We start from the raw sequence: 18,827 nt of genomic DNA on the forward strand, positions 1-18,827 counted from the left end.
AGCTGTATATAGCAATTTTTACCCTTAATTCTCTGTCTTAACATGTCTGGACAGTGCTGATTGGCCCTGTGCTGATCACATGCACCCTCCCAAGAAAAAAAAATAAAAATCATCAATCAATATAGATGTGATATCCCACCCACTGTGTTCTTTTTTAGTTACTGGGCATGGAGGAGGAGGGAGGGACCAAGCTGTTATTTAGGATCTGTATACACGCCCAAAAGTGTGATGTTAATACCATGTGACCTGAATAGCTAAAACCAGGAAGTGTTCTCTGAGCAATAGAGACCAAAATGAGCATGTGCGGCTGAACTACACTTACTGTGCTTATCTGAACTTGTTCAGAGGGAACGTGCAGGAGGGGGAGGATCTGTGCATACAGGATCACACAGCCTTTTTACACAATGCAGAGGATTAATCACTTCACAGTGAGTATAACAAGCAAGATATTCTGCATCTATAGACAGATTTTACTGTTGTGGGTTTAGTCCAATTCTGCGTTTGCCAAGGATAACTGTAAAGGGTTATAGTGCGAAGGCACCACTAACACACAAGGCCCAATTTTTTCGCACCTGTGTGACATAATTTCTAAGAGCAGAGTCCAATCCTGCATTTGCCAATGATAACTGTGAAGGTTTATGGTGTGAAGGCACCACCAGCACCCAAGGCCCAATTTTTCCGCACCTGTTACTTCTATCCAAAGTCTGCAAAAGAGACATCAGATTTTATCTAAATTTATCCATAAAATCTCTAAACTTTTTCCGAGTGCACTAAATTGTGGCCTCATCATACAGACTGGCTCCCTAAACCGTTGTTTTTATAACAAAGTTTGCTGGGAAAATCAATTCAAATTTAATTTTTTTTTTCTTAATAGATGTCAGTTTTTCTGCAGCAGGTTCTATACACAGTACCGATTTGCCACATTACAGGCAGACTAAGAGGACCCCCCAGGCACTATATTTAAAAAAAAAATGTTTCATGTTTATTGGTTCACTTTAGGCATCATTAAAATCACTGCTCATTTAAAAATTATATTTAAAAAAAAAATGTTTTTTGCATTGATACATGTCCCCAAGGGCAGTACCCCGGCCACCATGCAAAAACAAAGAAGAAAGCCGCTCAGGTGCAAGTTCAGCACTCGGTGCAGGTCAGATCCGCCATCCAGGCATGTAGACATCCAAAAGAGAGAGACCGCACTCAAAGATGTTAAATAAAAATCCTTAGGACTCCTTTATTCTCCATAAATCCAACAGACAGCAGACAGACAGTGCAATACACGGACAGACGTGTCGGGTTGACGCGTTTCACGATAAAAATCGCTTATTCATAACCACACACCTTGAGACTGTGGATGCCAGCAACCTTTTGTAGATAAACCAAGTAAAAGGTGGATAGGAATGTAATTGCTTACACCCTGAGTTAATTGATACGAGAAGGTACACAGCTGTTCATTTAGCTATCCACAGTCTCAAGCTGAAGACATTTAATTACAAAACATGTCTCACTCCCTACAGGGGGAGGGAGAAGGGTACATACAAACAATATAAAAACACAAGTTTTAATAATAAAAAAAATACATATAAATACATGTATATATATATATATATATATAGCGGACTGAAAGAATCAAAGAAATATAACAAGTAACACATGACATGTATACTTATAGGGCCCGTCCTCTGGTAGTCAATAAAAGCTACATAAAAGTTATCTTTATCCAAAGGTAATTTTTGAAAAAGAGTTTCTCCAAGTAATCCATCGGCAGCGATGAAGAGTCGGTGCAATAAAATATGAATGGAGAGACACAGATATCCATATAAAATAAAGGATCTCCTGTCCATAAATGTTACCTGTAAGAAACTAAAAAATAGGAAAAAACATTGCCGAAGCGGTGAAAAAGGAAATTGTGTTATGCATAAGTATAAATAATAAATAAGTGAGCGTATCAATGGATGAAGAGAAAATATATAAATAAAATAAGTATAAAAGTATGAGCATGAAATTACCCAATGATACACATGTATAAATAAAAATGTGAACGATGTATGATGATGTGGGCAAAAATGTGAAGATGTAGTGACATTGTGAAAAACATGATGTATTTAATAAAATATAAAATGTGAACAAAAATATGTGAACTGAAAATGTGAGCCAGGTGTCACTTGTGAAATATTAATTAAAAATAATAAAAATAATAGTAAATGGAACCTGGCATATGGAGTGAATGTGAAGATGAAAGATAAAAGATAAAATAAATTAAAAGTATAAAGATGTATATAATTTATATGAAAAAGTACGTGTGTATAAATGAAGAAAGAGAAAAAGTGAGTAATGTAAAAATTAAAACAAATAATGATTAGCTGAAAATATAATATAAACGTTATTATGTAGGAAAAAATGACACCAGAGGACAGACACCTACAAAAAACAGCCCGTATATAGATTGTATAATGTCTACATTGACACCGATCTCTAATATATGAAGTGATATAAAGTAATATAATGTGGTTTGATTAGCATCCACATGAATAATGCAAAAAGGGGAGGCGCGAACATGGGAACCAGAAAACATATATAAAAATGTTGTTTATTATAATTGGAGCATCCCATGGTCGCACTGTGCTCATAGCATACAGGAGCTGATGCACATATCAAAAAATAACGGATGAATAATCAAAAATGAAAAATAAATGTAAAAATGAACAAGATTAAACATGATATCGGTGCATCCATAGTAAAGTCCTGTAGAGCAGAAAAGTATATAAATAAATAAAACATGAGATCGGTGTCAAGAAAGTGGGAAAACAACCCCAACCATGGAGTATTAAAACCTAAAAATTGAATGGTTCAATAATGTGACACTCAGACACTCAGTGAAAAACGACAACAATATGCAGCCAAGGTATAAGAATATGCATATATATGGCCCATTGATAGCTAATTGCCTGGGAGACAACGACGACCACAACAATATCAACTGGAGCACAGCAAATGGTCAAATGTGTATCAGTATAAAATGGAGCTATGACCAGAGGAAAACAAAAAGCAAAAAACAAAGATAAAAAAGGAGGAAAGTTCAAAACTCAATGAACTTACGAGGACACTACAAGGCGGAGATATATATAAAGAACAGCAAATTTAGAGGCAAACAAGACGGTTTATTGGAGGATCAAAACCACCCAAAGATCGTGTTGTATTGCAAACACTGCAAGCATATAATCCGAATTTTGAGGTAAGTTCAGTAAATATAATTAAATGTACAGATGGAAACAATCAGCCATATATATGCATATTAACTAGAATTAGATAGTATTTCACAAGCAGGGAAAAGAAGGGGAAACTCACTCATAAAAATGAGTGACGTCCCATTCGAAGTTAAGTCCCTGCGGTATACGAGTTTGTAGTCTAAAAATCCAAGAGACTTCTTTCTTACACAACAGATGAAATATATCTCCGCCCCTAGTTGGTTTAGTAATGCGCTCTATAACTTGGACCTGTACCAAGGTAGAATCCCCTCCATGATGATTATTAAAGTGACGTGCCACATTCGTGGACTTTAATAGTCGAATGTCACTTAAATGCTCTCTGAACCTATCCTTCAATCTGCGGGTAGTCCTACCCACATATTGTATTAAACAGGCTTTACAGGTTATGAGATATACAACATACTGTGTATTACAGTTAAAAAACTTATCCATATGGAAGATTTTATTGTTAGCAGAAGAGGTAAAAACACTCTTTTGAATAATGTGGGGACAGGTGACACAGTCAGTCATGCCGCATTTGTAGTTACCCCTACAGTGTAGCCAAGTTAAAGACTGGTTATTATTTTTTTTGTTGGATTGATACAGGCTAGGGGATAACGAGTTACCTAGAGTTGTTGCCCTTTTTGCCACTATATTAACCCCTTCGTTTAGAATATTGGCACAGATGTCATCAGTGCTCAGGAGTGGTAAGTGTTTGTAAATAATAGCTTTAACTTTCTGAAACTACAAACTATAGGGAAGGGATAGTGTGATGGAAGGAACTGGTCTGGTAGATTTAATGCATGTATTGGATTTTTTATTTGCTTTATAGTTGGCATGTTTGTGGGACATGGGATTACGGGTTTTAACCCGATAGTCTCTGGAATTAGGGGATCTATTACTGTCCAAGAGGTCATTGCGATCACAGTTAAGGGCTATGATATAAGCTCTATCGATCATCCATCTCGGGTATCCCCAGGCAAGAAACCTAGCTTGTAGAGAAACAGCCTCCAGTTTAAAGTCTAAGATGTTACTGCATATCCTGCGTAATCGTAGGAACTGTCCCACAGGTATTCCTTTGACTGTGTGTATAGGATGGCTGGATTTAGCATGTAAGAGACTGTTCCCTGAAAGTGGTTTTCTATACAAATTTGTAATGACCTTGTCATTAGAGTGGCTCAGGGCAACATCCAGGAACTCAATTCTATCTGGACTACTATGTCCCGTAAATTTAAGGTTCAGAGAGTTGTTGTTGAGATATTCTAGGAATGCCTCTATATTGACGTCCCGATGGCAGACAAAGATCAGATCGTCAATGTATCTAAGAAACAGAGCGATCTGATCTCTGAAGGGATTTCCACCTCCAAAGATGTGGGGTCTCTCCCACCAACCCATATAAAGGTTGGCGAGAGAGGGGGAGAACTTGGCTCCCATCGCTGCCCCACCCCGGCCACCATACCAATATGGCCAATAACTGGCATATAAGCCTTAAAAATAGGGGACTTTTGATTTTTCGAATTCTGGTCAGGACTTTTTTCCTGTTCTGGAGTTCTGGCGTAGAACAGAACATGGGGTGTTCTGTCCATCATTACTAGTAGAATTCTTCTGGACATTCATACATACATTCTGAAAAATAGTTTTTCAGAGTATTTTTTAGCCAACTAAATTTGTTCAAAAGCCGCTAAAATTCCACCCGGTTTCTTTTGTGCCTGGAACATGCCCATTAAAATATGTACAATCTTTTCTAAATAAAACACCAGATTCAGTTAGAATTTCATTCAATCGGTAAACATTTTCCATTCTTCATTGATATATATACAATCAATATTAGGAAGGTTGATTTGACCCCACTAACCATTAAAAAAAAAGTTTAAAATTGAGAAGAAATTCAGAAAATGAAAATTTTTGAACAACATTCTCCTGTGGTATAGTCAGCTTTAGGGTGACACACTAGACAGACCCTTATCTCACAGTTCTGACATTTCCCCTCTGAGACAGGTTCCTGATAGTCGATTAAAATGGTAGTAAAGTCTTTGTGTTTAATATCTGCTAACGGGCAGGGTTTTTATAACAGAAGTTTTTATAATGTGCGTGTGCATGGAATTGACGCCGCTACAACCTGGCCACTCAAGCAGCCAAAGATAGGAAACCCGGAAGGAACATAGAAGTGCCCGGGGGAGCCATGACAGTGCTCAGCTGAAAGGATCTATTTGCAGGTAAGTCTGTCATAATGTGCTAGTATGCAGTGCATACTAGCACATTATGACTTAAACCTGTAGGGGGACTAGCATTTTTATTTTTAGGTCTGGACTTTCCTACCCCTCTAAAACACATTTTTCAGTTTTTTATTGCTGCCTCTGTTACTGTTGAGAAGATTTACATTTGCTTCCTGGACAGGAAGTGAAGGCAGACTCTCTATAGAGGACATGCATCTATGAAAACACTTTAGTAGAGGGGGGAGAGGGAAAAACCTTTGCAATCTTACTTCCTGTTCTCTGGTCAGGTCCGAAAGCAAGGAAAATCTCTCTTATGGAAGGATAGATAGCAAAAAAATACTTGACAGATGTTCCAAGTATAACCCACAAAACTAAAAGAGAAAATATACATTTTAGCCAAAGATGCTAACAGAATTTAAATAACATTTAAAGGGACACTAAGCAATATTCTTAATCTACAATAATCATCCTCCATACACATCCCCTATCTAATGGCCCTGTAATCTTTTTTTGATTAAAGCATTTCTAAGGGCTCTTTCACACGGGCGCTCCGTATGTCCGTATATCACCCTATCCGTTTGCGGGTGATATAAGGACTTAATGAATGTCAATGGGATTGCAGATGTCAGCGGATGACCATCCGCTGACATCCGATTTGCTTCCTTTCAGCTCTGTTCCATTTTTTGGAACGGAACAGAACCCTATTTTTCTTCCTTTTAAAAATGGAAAGGAAGCAAAATCGGATATCAGTGGTGTCTTCCGCTGATATCCGCAATCCCCATAGACATACATTATGTCTGTATATCATCCGCAAACAGATGGGATGATATGCGGACATACGGACCGGATGACACAAGTGTCATCCGTGTCCGTGAAAAAAAAAAAAAGTGTCGCAGCGGAGGAAAAAAAACTGAGTGGCCCTGTGAAAGAGCCCTTACTGTGTTTTTCTGCTTCCTTGTAAGGATCCTCAGTGAGTTCTCAAACCTTTCCTTTTCCCTTTTACTGTACTTCTATAGTTTGTAAGGAGCAGTGCATTATAGTTGCAGTCATGAATACTGCTCTGGTCAGAACCGGGACAAGGGGTGGGCGGAAGGGTCAGCTGCCCTGGGCACAATGGTTTTGTCAGGAAAGGAATCAGCATTTAGCAACAATAGAATGCCTGATGCAGAACAGGTGTGTCACCACGCCCATCTCCCCAGCCCTGGCCCTATATAAGACACTCTCTGGCTGTGCTTCAGTGCTGGTTTATCATCAGCTCCTGTACCCGTGACCTGTTCGATTGCCTGTTGTTCCTGTTTGACCCAGCTAGCTCCTTTGACTTACTTGCATCTCTCCTTCGTTTGACCTCAGCTTGCCTGACCACCCTTTACTCTAAAAGACACCTCTGCTGGATCTCCCGTGTACCGACCTTGGCTTGGATCCCACGGGCTCTCTCTCTTGTGCGACCCTCTGTACCTTCATCTCCTCGGACTGATTATCTGTGTATGACCCTCGGCCTGGCATTAACCTTTGTCTCTTTTCTCTGAGCATCTATAGATCTCCTGGAAGCGGTCCTGAATCACCATCCATCCATCCTACGGGATCCATCCGCATCCAATGCTCCTTGGGACGTGTCATCTCCTGTTTCACCACCAGGGGTGATCCGCACCGAGCTGCAAGGGAAGCCCTCTCAGCACTTCGGCCTCCACCAAGGTAACTGACAGCATAAACCAGCCATGTCAGAGGCCGACAGAGGTGCTTCCCCGCTCGAGGCTCTGTGCCAACAGGTTTCAGCCCTGACCCAGGCTGTACAAAGACTACAAGATGGTTACTTCCAGCTGGAAGGTCGGGTACTTAACCTAGCCGGCTCCTCCTCCCCGACGGACCCTACTCAGCCTGCCACTAGCTCGTTACCGACTCCGTCCCAACCGGATCAAGCTAGCTCCACCCATTCAGTTTCAGCTCCGCCACCAGAGCCACGGGTGCCCATGCCAGAACGCTTCCGTGGGGAGCGAAGGAAGTTCAGGGCCTTCAAGAATGCCTGTTTGTTATATCTGGCTCTCCAGCCCAGGACCTTCTCCTCTGAATCCATTAAAGTAGGGTTTATAATTTCCCTATTGGCTGACGAACCGCAGACTTGGGCACACAACCTCCTGGAACAGAAGAGCCCGATCCTAAATTCCGTAAGCTCCTTCTTTGAGGCTATGGCCCAATTATATGAAGATCCCCAGCGCACGGTCACAGCAGAGTCTGCCTTACATGCCCTACAACAGAACAAACGCCCGGCCGAGGACTACACTGTAGATTTCCGTAGGTGGGCAGCCGACACGGACTGGAATGAGGCAGCATTAAAGTATCAGTACCGACATGGCCTCTCTGAAGCTCTAAAGGACAAGCTTGCTCGAGTAGAGACACCAGCATCCTTGGAAGATTTAATCTCCCTTGCCATCCAGATGGACAGGCGTCTCCGGGAAAGACGCTCAGAACGCCTCCAGGGGGCTCAAGCTACTTGGGTCATGCCTAAGGTTCCATTTGCTGCCTCTCCTCTTCCTGGACCAGCTGTCAATGCCTCTGCAGATGGTGAACCCATGCAGATTGGGCTAATTCGTTCCTCCCTAACCCCCGAAGAGCGACAACGTCGCCGCCAGGCGAACCTCTGCCTATACTGTGGAGCTTCTGGCCATTTTCTCCGCAACTGTCCTGTGAGGCCTAGTAAGTGCTATTCATGGTCTGTTCTGAACTGTCAGGTCTCTGAGCCGTCCCCTGCTCACCTTATCCTTCCTGTCTCCCTACAGGTAGCCGAAGAGAGGATCCAGCTCACGGCAATTATTGACTCCGGAGCTTGTAGTTGTTTCCTGGACTGCACTCTAGCTAAGAAACTAGGAGTCCCCCTGCAAGTTAAGGAGCAACGGCTTCAAGTCTTTCTGGCCGATGGGTCCTTGCCTAGTTCCGGACCTGTGACCAAAGAGACCTATCCGGTTCTTACTATCACAAGCCCGGGCCATCAAGAGTTCTTCCGCTTCAATGTCTTGTCCTCTCCCTTATTCCCAGTAATCCTAGGCCTACCTTGGCTTCAGGCCCACAATCCCCAAATTGACTGGGTAAAGAAGAAGATCTCCTTCTCATCCAAATACTGCCTGGATCATTGCTTCCCTCCTGGACCCAATGCCCCTGCCGCTTGTCTAGCCGTCCAGCCGGTCCCAGACCCCCTTGAAGACCTTCCTGAAGCTTATCGGGACTATAGGGATGTATTCGACAAGAAAAAGGCTGATGTTTTACCCCCTCACAGGCCCTACGACTGCCCTATTGAACTTCTCCCAGGGGCAGAGATCCCTTTCGGAAGAATATTTCCCCTGTCTGAGAAGGAATTGGAAACTCTTCGGACCTATGTCAATGAAAACTTGGAAAAGGGGTTCATCCCTTTTCAGGTCCTCGTCCTCTCCAGCGGGTGCTGGAATCTTCTTTGTTGAGAAGAAAGATGGCACATTAAGACCCTGCGTTGATTACCGGGAACTCAACAAGGTGACAATCAAGAACCGCTATCCTCTCCCTTTGATTCCAGAGTTGTTTCAGCGCTTCCGGACTGCTCGGTCTTTACTAAATTAGACCTCCAAGGGGCATACAACCTTATCCGCATCCGAGAGGGGGATGAGTGGAAAACAGCATTCAGGACCCGGTTTGGCCACTTCAAATATATGGTCATGCCCTTCGGGCTGTGTAACGCCCCGGCCACTTTTCAACATTTGGTGAATGACATTTTTCGAGAGTTTCTGGACAACTTCCTAATTGTGTACCTAGATGACATCCTGGTCTTTTCTTCCACTCTGGAACTCCACCGGATCCACGTTAAGAAAGTACTAGCCACCCTGAGGAAACATGGGCTCTATGTGAAACTGGAGAAGTGTGAATTTGAGAGAGAGAGTCCATCCAGTTCCTAGGGCTCATTATCTCAACAGGGGGTGTATCTATGGATCCGCAGAAGGTGAAAGCAATTCTGGAGTGGCCAGCCCCCACAGACAAAAAAGGAGTTCAGCGATTTGTGGGTTTCGCTAACTTTTACAGAAGGTTTGTGAAGGGGTTTTCAACAATTATTACACCCATTACCCAACTTCCGCGCCAGCAGATCCGCTTCCGCTGGTCACCGGAGGCTCAGTCAGCCTTCGATGAGTTAAAGAACCTGTTCGTGACCGTACCTATTCTCCAACATCCGGACCCAGCTTTACCCTACATCCTCGAAGTGGATGCCTCGGAAGTAGCCACAGGGGCTATCCTGTCCCAGCGACAAGGCCCAAAGGCCCTACTACATCCGGTAGCGTTCTTCTCTCGGAAAATGTCACCCCCAGAGAGGAATTACGATGTGGGGGACCGGGAACTCCTGGCCATTAAATGTGCCTTAGAAGAATGGAGGTACCTGCTGGAAGGTGCAATGCACCCTATTATGATATTCACGGATCACAAAAATCTAGAATATCTCAGGGCCGCTAGACGCCTAAGACCTCGGCAAGTCCGGTGGGCTTTATTTTTCTCACGCTTCAATTTCCATATCACCTACAGGCCAGGGTCGAAGAATGGAAAAGCGGATGCCCTGTCCCGGATGTTTCCAGACTCTCCCAGCACAACGGAGCCCAATACCATATTGTCAGCTCAAAACTTTTTCCTGTTCCACGCTGACCTACAAACCTCAATTCAACAAGCCTCTACCCAATGTACAGGACTCGAAGCCGAGTCTCTAAAGAAACGGGATGGACTCCTCTGGTACCAGGAAAAAATTTTTGTTCCCGCACAAGTGAGATTGATGGTCTTCAAAACCTTTCATGACCACAAACTCGCCGGACATTTTGGGGCGAGAAAAACCTACGAACTTATTCAACGCCGCTTTTGGTGGCCTCAACTGCACCAGGACTGCAGAATGTATGTGAATTCCTGCATTACGTGCCAACGGAGCAAAGGGGCAAAAGTCAAGTCATGGGGCCTGTTGAGGCCATTACCGATTCCAGAGCAGCCCTGGAAAGGTTTATCTATGGACTTTATAGTTGAACTACCGCCCTCAGAAGGGTTTACCACCATCCTAGTAGTCGTAGATCGACTTTCAAAAATGGCTCATTTCCTGCCCATGGTGGGCACTCCTTCTGCCTTGGAAACAGCCAACGCATTCATCAAAGAGGTGGTCAGGTTACATGGACTTCCAAATAATATAGTGTCAGACCGAGGCGTTCAATTTACCTCTAGATTTTGGAAGGAGCTCTGCAAGGCTTTGGCGGTTGGAGTGTCCCTGTCCTCTGCCTACCATCCACAAAGCAACGGGCAGACTGAAAGAACAAACCAAACTTTAGAACAGTACCTCCGATGCTTTTGCACCAACTCTCAGGACAACTGGGTCTCCCTGCTCCCATACGCAGAATTCGCTTACAATAATTCTGTACACTCCGCAACCAACCAAACCCCGTTTTGGGCTAATTATGGCTTCCATCCTTCTTTCTTGCCCAACTTGGACCAGGAAATCACGGTTCCCGCAGTCCTGGATCGACTGGCTGCCATTAAAGCTAATTTTCAGTTACTACAGGACAATATTCAGAAAGCCCAACAGGATTATAAGAAATTCTTTGACCTCAAACGGAAGGTGAACCCTGCACACAAGGTGGGAGATAAGGTCTGGCTCTCGTCAACTAATTTAAAACTTTCTTGCCCATCCAAGAAGTTGCGGCCAAGATTCATTGGTCCTTTCGAGGTCAAGAGAGTGGTGAACCCTGTGGCCTTTGAATTAGCCTTGCCCGATTCTTTCAAAATTCACCCGGTGTTTCATGCCTCACTACTGAAGCCCGCAATACCGAGCCCATACCCAGGGAGAGAAGAGGTACCACCTCCTCCAGTTGCAGTGGAAGGGGAGCCTGAATTTGAGATTGAGACTATCTTAGATTGCCGACGGAGAGGCAATCGCACTCAATACTTAATTAAATGGAAAGGATACCCCCCGGAGAACAATTCCTGGGAACCATTGGGTAATATCCATGCTCCTAAGCTTCTGAGAGAATTTCATAGCAAATTTCCGGAAAAACATGGTCAGAGGGCATCCAGAGGCTGCCCCTCGGGGGGGGGGCACTGTCAGGAAAGGAATCAGCATTCAGCAACAATAGAATGCCTGATGCAGAGCAGGTGTGTCACCACGCCCATCTCCCCAGCCCTGGCCCTATATAAGACACTCTCTGGCTGTGCTTCAGTGCTAGTTTATCATCAGCTCCTGTACCCGTGACCTGTTCGATTGCCTGTTGTTCCTGTTTGACCCAGCTAGCTCCTTTGACTTACCTGCATCTCTCCTTCATTTGGCCTCGGCTTGCCTAACCACCCTTTACTCTAAAAGACACCTCTGCTGGATCTCCCGTGTACCGACCTTGGCTTGGATCCCACGGGCTCTCTCTCTTGTGCAACCCTCTGTACCTTCATCTCCTCGGACTGATTATCTGTGTATGACCCTCGGCCTGGCATTAACCTTTTGTCTCTTTTCTCTGAGCATCTATAGATCTCCTGGAAGCGGTCCTGAATCACCATCCATCCATCCGGGATCCATCCGCATCCAGTGCTCCTTGGGACGTGTCATCTCCTGTTTCACCACCAGGGGTGATCCGCACCGAGCTGCAAGGGAAGCCCTCTCAGCACTTCGGCCTCCACCAAGGTAACTGACAGGTTTACTGTAGGGATGTGGGCACCTTCCTTCTGGTACAAGGCTGACATGAGTAGTAACCACGGCATCACAACTCCTGTCAGCCCAGCACTAGGAGCAGCAAGGAGAGGAGGAGAGATCCGGGAGGCTGTGTAAGCGCTTCCCCTCCTCCTTCCTGCCAGTGGAGTGCTTCTGTATTAACAAGCAGTTGGCAGTGTTCACAGACACACAGAAGCTGAACTAGGAGGAAGAATGAGTGGGACAGAGAGCACAGCCTGCACCACCAAGAGCTGCGAGTGGAGGAAAGAGCCATTAACAAAAGCAGGTGTTCAGTAATAAAACTGAGTGCACAGTGATTTTGAGAAGCGATTGACTGCTAGGCCTAGGATCCCCCAAGGTTGCACATCATGAATGGGGGGGGCGCAGTTTTGGATCTTTTCCCTGGGCGCTGGATGACCTCTTCCCGGCACTGGCTCTTTTCACACTACAAAATCCCATAGTCAATCCCGGGAGCAGGCAAGGAAGGGTGGCTACATACCTACATACAGTGGGGCTATTAGGAATCAATTTGGCAACCCTCTAACAGGAAAATAGGATCACAGCTGCAAAAAAAGGAATTTGAAGATTTGGAGAAGGCTAAGAGCAACAAAATGTACTTTTTTGAGTTAAAGTGGTTGTAACCCTAAAAAGAAAGAAAAAATACTCTTTTCCTTTAACCACTTGCTGACCCCACTATAGCTAAATGATTGCTACAGCGTAGTCATCCAGTTCTGAGAGGGCATCTATTGACGTCCTTCAAAAACAATGCCAACCCCACGCGCCCACTGCAGCGCACATCCAGCGCACTCTGGGATCGCTGTGTCTTTTGGACCCAGCTGATCACAGGTCAGGGTAAAGGGCCAATGACAGCGGCCCTTTACGATGTGATCAGCTGTATCCAATCACAGCTGATCACAATGTAAACACATTTGCCAGTTATCGGCATTCTGCTCCTCACACTGTCACAGTGTGCGAAGAGATGAGATGGTAACCGGCCAGTGTGAAAGGGGAAATCTACACTGATAATCAGGGCACTGATCATCAGTGTCCTGATTATCAGTGCATCCTCAACAGTGCCGCCAATCAGTCTCTCCTGATCAGTGCTGCCTATTAGTGCCCATCATTGCCGCCTATCATTGCCCTTCAATGCCACCTATTAGTGCCCATCAGTGCCACCTCATCAGCGCCCATGAGTGCAGCCTCATCAGCGCCCATGAGTGCAGCCTCATCAGCGCCCATGAGTGCAGCCTCATCAGCGCCCATGAGTGCAGCCTCATCAGCGCCCATCAGTGCAGCCTCATCAGCGCCCATGAGTGCAGCCTCATCAGCGCAGATCAGTGCAGCCTCATCAGCGCAGATCAGTGAAGGAGAAAAATTACCTGTTTTGCAAAAACTTTTAACATAAACTAGGAAAATATTTTCTTTTTTAAAAAAATGTTGGTCTTTTTTTGTTTGTTTTGCAAAAAATAAAAAAACCCAGTGGTGATTAAATACCATCAAAAGAAAGCTCTATTTGTGTGAAAAAATTGGCCTGGGCAGGATGGGGTGAAAGTGCAGAGTAGGCAAGTGGCAAAAGTGTGATCAATACCACAGTGCTTGTGCAGTGTAATTTGTTCAATTCTATGTTGTAAAATACCTGGTTGATCCTGCCTGTTCCTGTGTCCCTCTAGATGTACTGACCATGGTAATTAAGGCTGCTGATCCATGATACCATGGTCAATTTACGTGCCTCCGTCATCACAATATGTAGGCAGTTTCCCCCTCTCCCCCTCCTTCCCTGTCTGTCAATTCCTAGTCTGAGTGTGAAAGCCGTTCTCGGAACCCACCTTCCTCTCCTGCTGCTATTCACCTACGGCTGTAATGTAAGATTTTTAAATAACTGGCATCCCCTCTGTCTTAGGAAGATATAAAGTAATGTGTGTCGTTTTAAATAAAAATGTATATTCCTAAATACCTTCTTGCACAGCGCACCTGTGCGGTCTCGTGACCACCCGTGGAATGGCGACAAACTATGGTCAATAGAAATCTCAAAAGACGACGCTTAAAAATTTTTTAACGGTTACCAGTTTAGAGTTAGAGTGTAGCTCTTTTTTTTAATTATTGTTCACGCTCTGGCGATCGCGACGATACCTCACATGTGTGGTTTGAAGAGCGATTTCATTCGCGGCTTGACTTGCGTACACGTTTTTTTTGTGTGTGCGAGCTAACGGTGACGGGGGCGGCTAACATTTTTTTTTTCCTATTTATTTTTTTTTTTTTTTTATTACAGGTTTTTTTTAAAAAAAAAATCTGATCACTTTTATTGCTGTCACAAGCAATGTAAACATCCCTTGTGACACCAATATGCAGTGACAGGTACTCTTAATGGAGGGATCGACTGTCTAAAAGACCCTAGACCCCTCCTCTACACTTCCATGTATGCAAAACGCCGAAAACAGCGTTTTTGCATACAGCGTTTTTTTAAATTTGCCACCTTTTGTAGCACAGTAACCCGGAAGTGACGTCATGGATGCCGCCTCCGGGTTACATCATCGGAGACCTAAACAAAGCCGTTTCCGGCTTTGATCGGGACTACATCCAGCCGGCGGACGTGCCGGCTGGGTGCTCGGGTCTCCCGGTGGGACGGGAGGCCCGTTAAAAGTCACGGAAGGCGGCGGGAGGGGGGGGACGTCCCCTCCCGCTCACCCGGGTAACGATCGAGCGGCTCTCGAGCCGCATCGGTCGTTACCGACGGAAAGCCGACCGTTGGCACTAAACCACGGTACCGGGATGATGCCTCTAGCTAGAGGCATCATCCCGGTATAACCTCGCAAAGTTACCCAACGTACCCCTACGTCACTTTGCGGTAAGTGGTTAATGGGCCATACACACTATACAATTTTCTTTAGATTTTTTCCTTTAGATTTACCAAAGCCATATAATATGAGGTCAAATCTAAACACTTTAAATTCGTATGCAAGCAGGCAGGCCCTCTTACTACATAGTTGAAGGTAAATCCAAAGGAAATCTATCAACAAAAGTTGTATAGTGTGTATCCAGCTTTACTTTAACTAAAAACTGCACGATCGTGCAACACTGTACCAAAATAAAACTGATGTCCTTTTTTTCTCAAAAACAGAGTTTTCTTTTGGTGGTATTTGATCACCTCTGTGATTTTGGGCATGCCCAGAAGCTGTGCAGGGATGCCGCACCTGCACCGGAAGTGACGAGCGGGGCCGGTGCAGAGCATTGTGGAACTCCGACATCACGAAGAGGACATGAAGAGGGACGCTGCGGCTTCAGCTGCCCACACCTGAGATGGCAGCGCTTGAGAAGAAATTTTCAACGTACTGTATTTATCGGCGTAAAACACGCACTTTTTCCTCCTAAAAATGGAGCAAAAAGTAGCAGTGCGTGTTATACGCCGATATGAAAAAAGGAAGCAGCGCCGTGAGGTAGAAGGGGGCGGGCGGGGCCGAGGAGAAGGAAGGACGCATTGTCATCGGAAGTCCCGCCTCCTATGCTGACGTCTATCATAGGCGCCGGGACTTCCGATGACCGTGCATGCGTCCTTCCGTCTCCTTGGCCCCGCCCGCCCCCTTCTACCTCGCGGCGCTGCTTCCTGGACTTTCAAAAAAGTGATTCACATAGTGTCATTGGCGCTGGCGAGGCTGCAATTACGGGCATAGCGCTGGCGAGGCTGCAACTATGGGCACAGTGCTGGCGAGGCTGCAAATATGGGCACAGCGCTGGCGAGGCTGCAAGTATGGGCACAGCGCTGGCGAGGCTGCAAGTATGGGCACTGCACTGTCGAGGCTGCAAGTATGGGCACTGCACTGGCGAAGCTGCAATGATGGACACTGCGCTGGCGAGGCTGCAATGATGGACACTGCGCTGGCAAGGCTGCATTTGTGGGCACTGCGCTGATGAGGAGGCTGCATTCGTGGGCACTGCGCTGATGAGGAGGCTGCATTCGTGGGCACTGCGCTGATGAGGAGGCTGCATTTGTGGGCACTGCGCTGATGAGGAGGCTGCATTCGTGGGCACTGCGATGATGAGGAGGCTGTATTCGTGGGCACTGCACTGATGAGGAGGCTGCATTTGTGGGCACTGCGCTGATGAGGTGGCTGCATTCGTGGGCACTGGAGAGACTGCATTTGATTTAAAAAAATGTTCTGAGTTCAAAGCTGTTTATTTTAAATTTTAGCTTTTTTCCTGAAAGTTCTCTCCTAAAATTTAGGTGCGTGTTATACGCCGGCGCGTGTTATACGCTGATAAATACGGTAAGTATTTCTTCTTACAGGTAAGTGCGACCCGGGACAGTACAGAGGCTATCCATTATGGAATGTACTAGCCCTGACTGTCCCGGGGGTATTTTTAGCTCAAATTGACCCCCAAGGCCGGAACTCCGGTTTAAGATCTACAATCAGCCATGTAGTACAAGTGCCTGTCTGCAGGGACGGTGCTAGACTATTTTACGCCCTAGGCAAGACCAGCTACTTGCGCCCCCCCCCACAAAAAGGGGAGGGGCTAAAAACTCCTCTGTCATACCCAGTGACCCTGATGCGATGGTTCCTCCATGTTATGCTTTCATACCCAGTGAGTCCCCCCATATGTCACACCCAGGGACTTTGATGTTTTTCCATGTCACACCCTTGGACCCTAATATTCCTCCATGTCATGCTGTCATACCCACTGACCCTGATGTTCCTCCATGTCACACCCAGGGACCCCCGTGTTCCTCCATGTCATGCTGTCATACTCAGTGACCACAATGTTCCTCTATGTCAGACCCTGATGTTTTTCCATGTCACAGTTGGGGACCCTGATGTTCCTCCATGTCACACCTGGGGACCCTGATGTTCCTCCATGTCACACTTGGGGACCCCAATCCCCCATGGCACACCCAGGGACCCCAATTCCTCATGGCACACCTGATGACCCAAACTCCTGTTACACCCGGTGACCCCTATCCTCCATGTCACACCTGGTGACCTCTGATTCCCCATGGCACACCTGGTGACCCCGATTCCCTTTCATACCAGGGATGCTCCATGTAACACCCAGGGACCCCAATCCCCTGTTCTGGGGACACTAACTGGGCGGTATGAAGAGAGTGGCCCCCACTCTGCCCTTCTTCACAGTGATCCTGCTGATTCCTTCTCCCAGGACACTCCTCTCCTGGACCACAGTGCTCACCACAGCTCCAACCGGCTCCTGGTGGAGGGAAAAGTAGCAGTCAGAGAGCTCCGCATGTCCTTCATCACCAACCTCCTCAGACCATCCCGGTGCCTCATCGCTTCTGCCCCAGTAAAGGTTCTGCCCTCCAGTGCCGAGCTCCGGCTCAGGTTCAGCTCTCCTCTGCTCCCTGCTTAATACCATCCCAGGGAAATGAACGGCTGCCTACCAGCTCAGTGCAGAGAGTCACTTCCTGCCTGGGGTTAAGGGCGTTCAGCTCCAGCTGAAGAGGATCATCATGCAGGCAGCACTCTGGTGGGCTCCATTACTGCCTCTTGGGGCCCCTCCAACAGTGGTGGAAAGCCAGGGCCTGATAGTTCCGCCACTGCCCAAGACATCTTTCTCTGTCCGTTCTTCCTCCCCTACCGCCACTTCTCCCCTCAGCTCACAATAATCATTCATGATGGAGAGAGAGGTGGCAATGCGCCCTAGGCGACTGCCTAGTTTGCCTAGTGGAAGCACCGGCCCTGCCTGTCTGATTCGATTCAAATTGAATTGATTGGTCAGGTGGGTCATCCTATTCCATTGTTCTGGTAAATCTGAAGGAAATTGTACATAGATTGTACAATCCGATTGCATAATGTATGGTCATCTTTATACAAGTACATAGGCTGAAGTGGATGGAGACACTCAGTTGTCAGGCCTCGTTCCCATCTCCACGTGGCAAAAACTCACATTCCCGCATGCGTTTGTTTTGGGTGTTTTGAAGTGTTTTCACTCGTCACGCATAGGGCGGCCCTTTCACTGCCCTAAGCACAACAATCGCCCCAGAGAAGCTCTAGAACTTTTTTTGGGAGTAAAACATGGTGCAGTTTTTGTTGCGTTTGCTGCACTTGGGGTGCCTTTAGCATGTAATGGCAACACAAGCACGATGCACATTTGCAGCTTTTCTGAAACGCATTGCAAAGTGCACATTTTCTATGCGGTTTGCCATGCATTTGGAAACACACAGATGTGAATGGAGTCTCATTGTTCTTGTGTAAACACACCAATTTCACTTTCAGGCCCCATTCACACCTAGAGTAGTGGGAGTGCATGTTTTTTGGCTCGTTTTTCCAGTGACACACATAGGGGAGCCTGTTGACTCCAATGGGCTGCGCTACACGTGGCAAAGTAGCTCATGGGACATTTTTACATGTTTTTTTTCCTGCGTTTGTTACCTGTTTTTTTTTTTTAGCAAAATGTTTGTTTGCTTCTGTGTTTGGTGTGCCGTTAACAATTAATGACACTGAAAGCACAAATAGGTAATTTTAGGTGTATAAATGTGGCCATACACTATACAATCAGATTTGTACAATCTCCTTTAGATTTACCAAAACTAAATAATAGGAGTGTACACCATCTATCCAATTACTCTTTATTTAATCAGGCAGGCTCTTGAACTACATCAGGGGTATCCCGCAGGCTGAATGCAGCCCCAAGAAGTTTTAGCATGCAGCTTGAGCCAGTGTGGAGGGATGCTGGGGAGGCCAG

General features: G+C 45.8%; 1 protein-coding gene across 1 annotated transcript in view; it reads right to left on the minus strand.

Annotated features, from left to right (window-relative positions):
• LOC309555492 (ATP-binding cassette sub-family B member 5-like) overlaps positions 1-18,827 on the minus strand; it is a 301,162-nt gene that overhangs the window by 107,667 nt on the left and 174,668 nt on the right. The gene's annotated exons all lie outside the window — the stretch shown is intronic.

The sequence above is a fragment of the Pelophylax lessonae genome (genome assembly GCF_965119305.1).
Source record: "Pelophylax lessonae genome assembly, chromosome: 5".
In the NCBI taxonomy this organism is placed as follows: domain Eukaryota; kingdom Metazoa; phylum Chordata; class Amphibia; order Anura; family Ranidae; genus Pelophylax; species Pelophylax lessonae.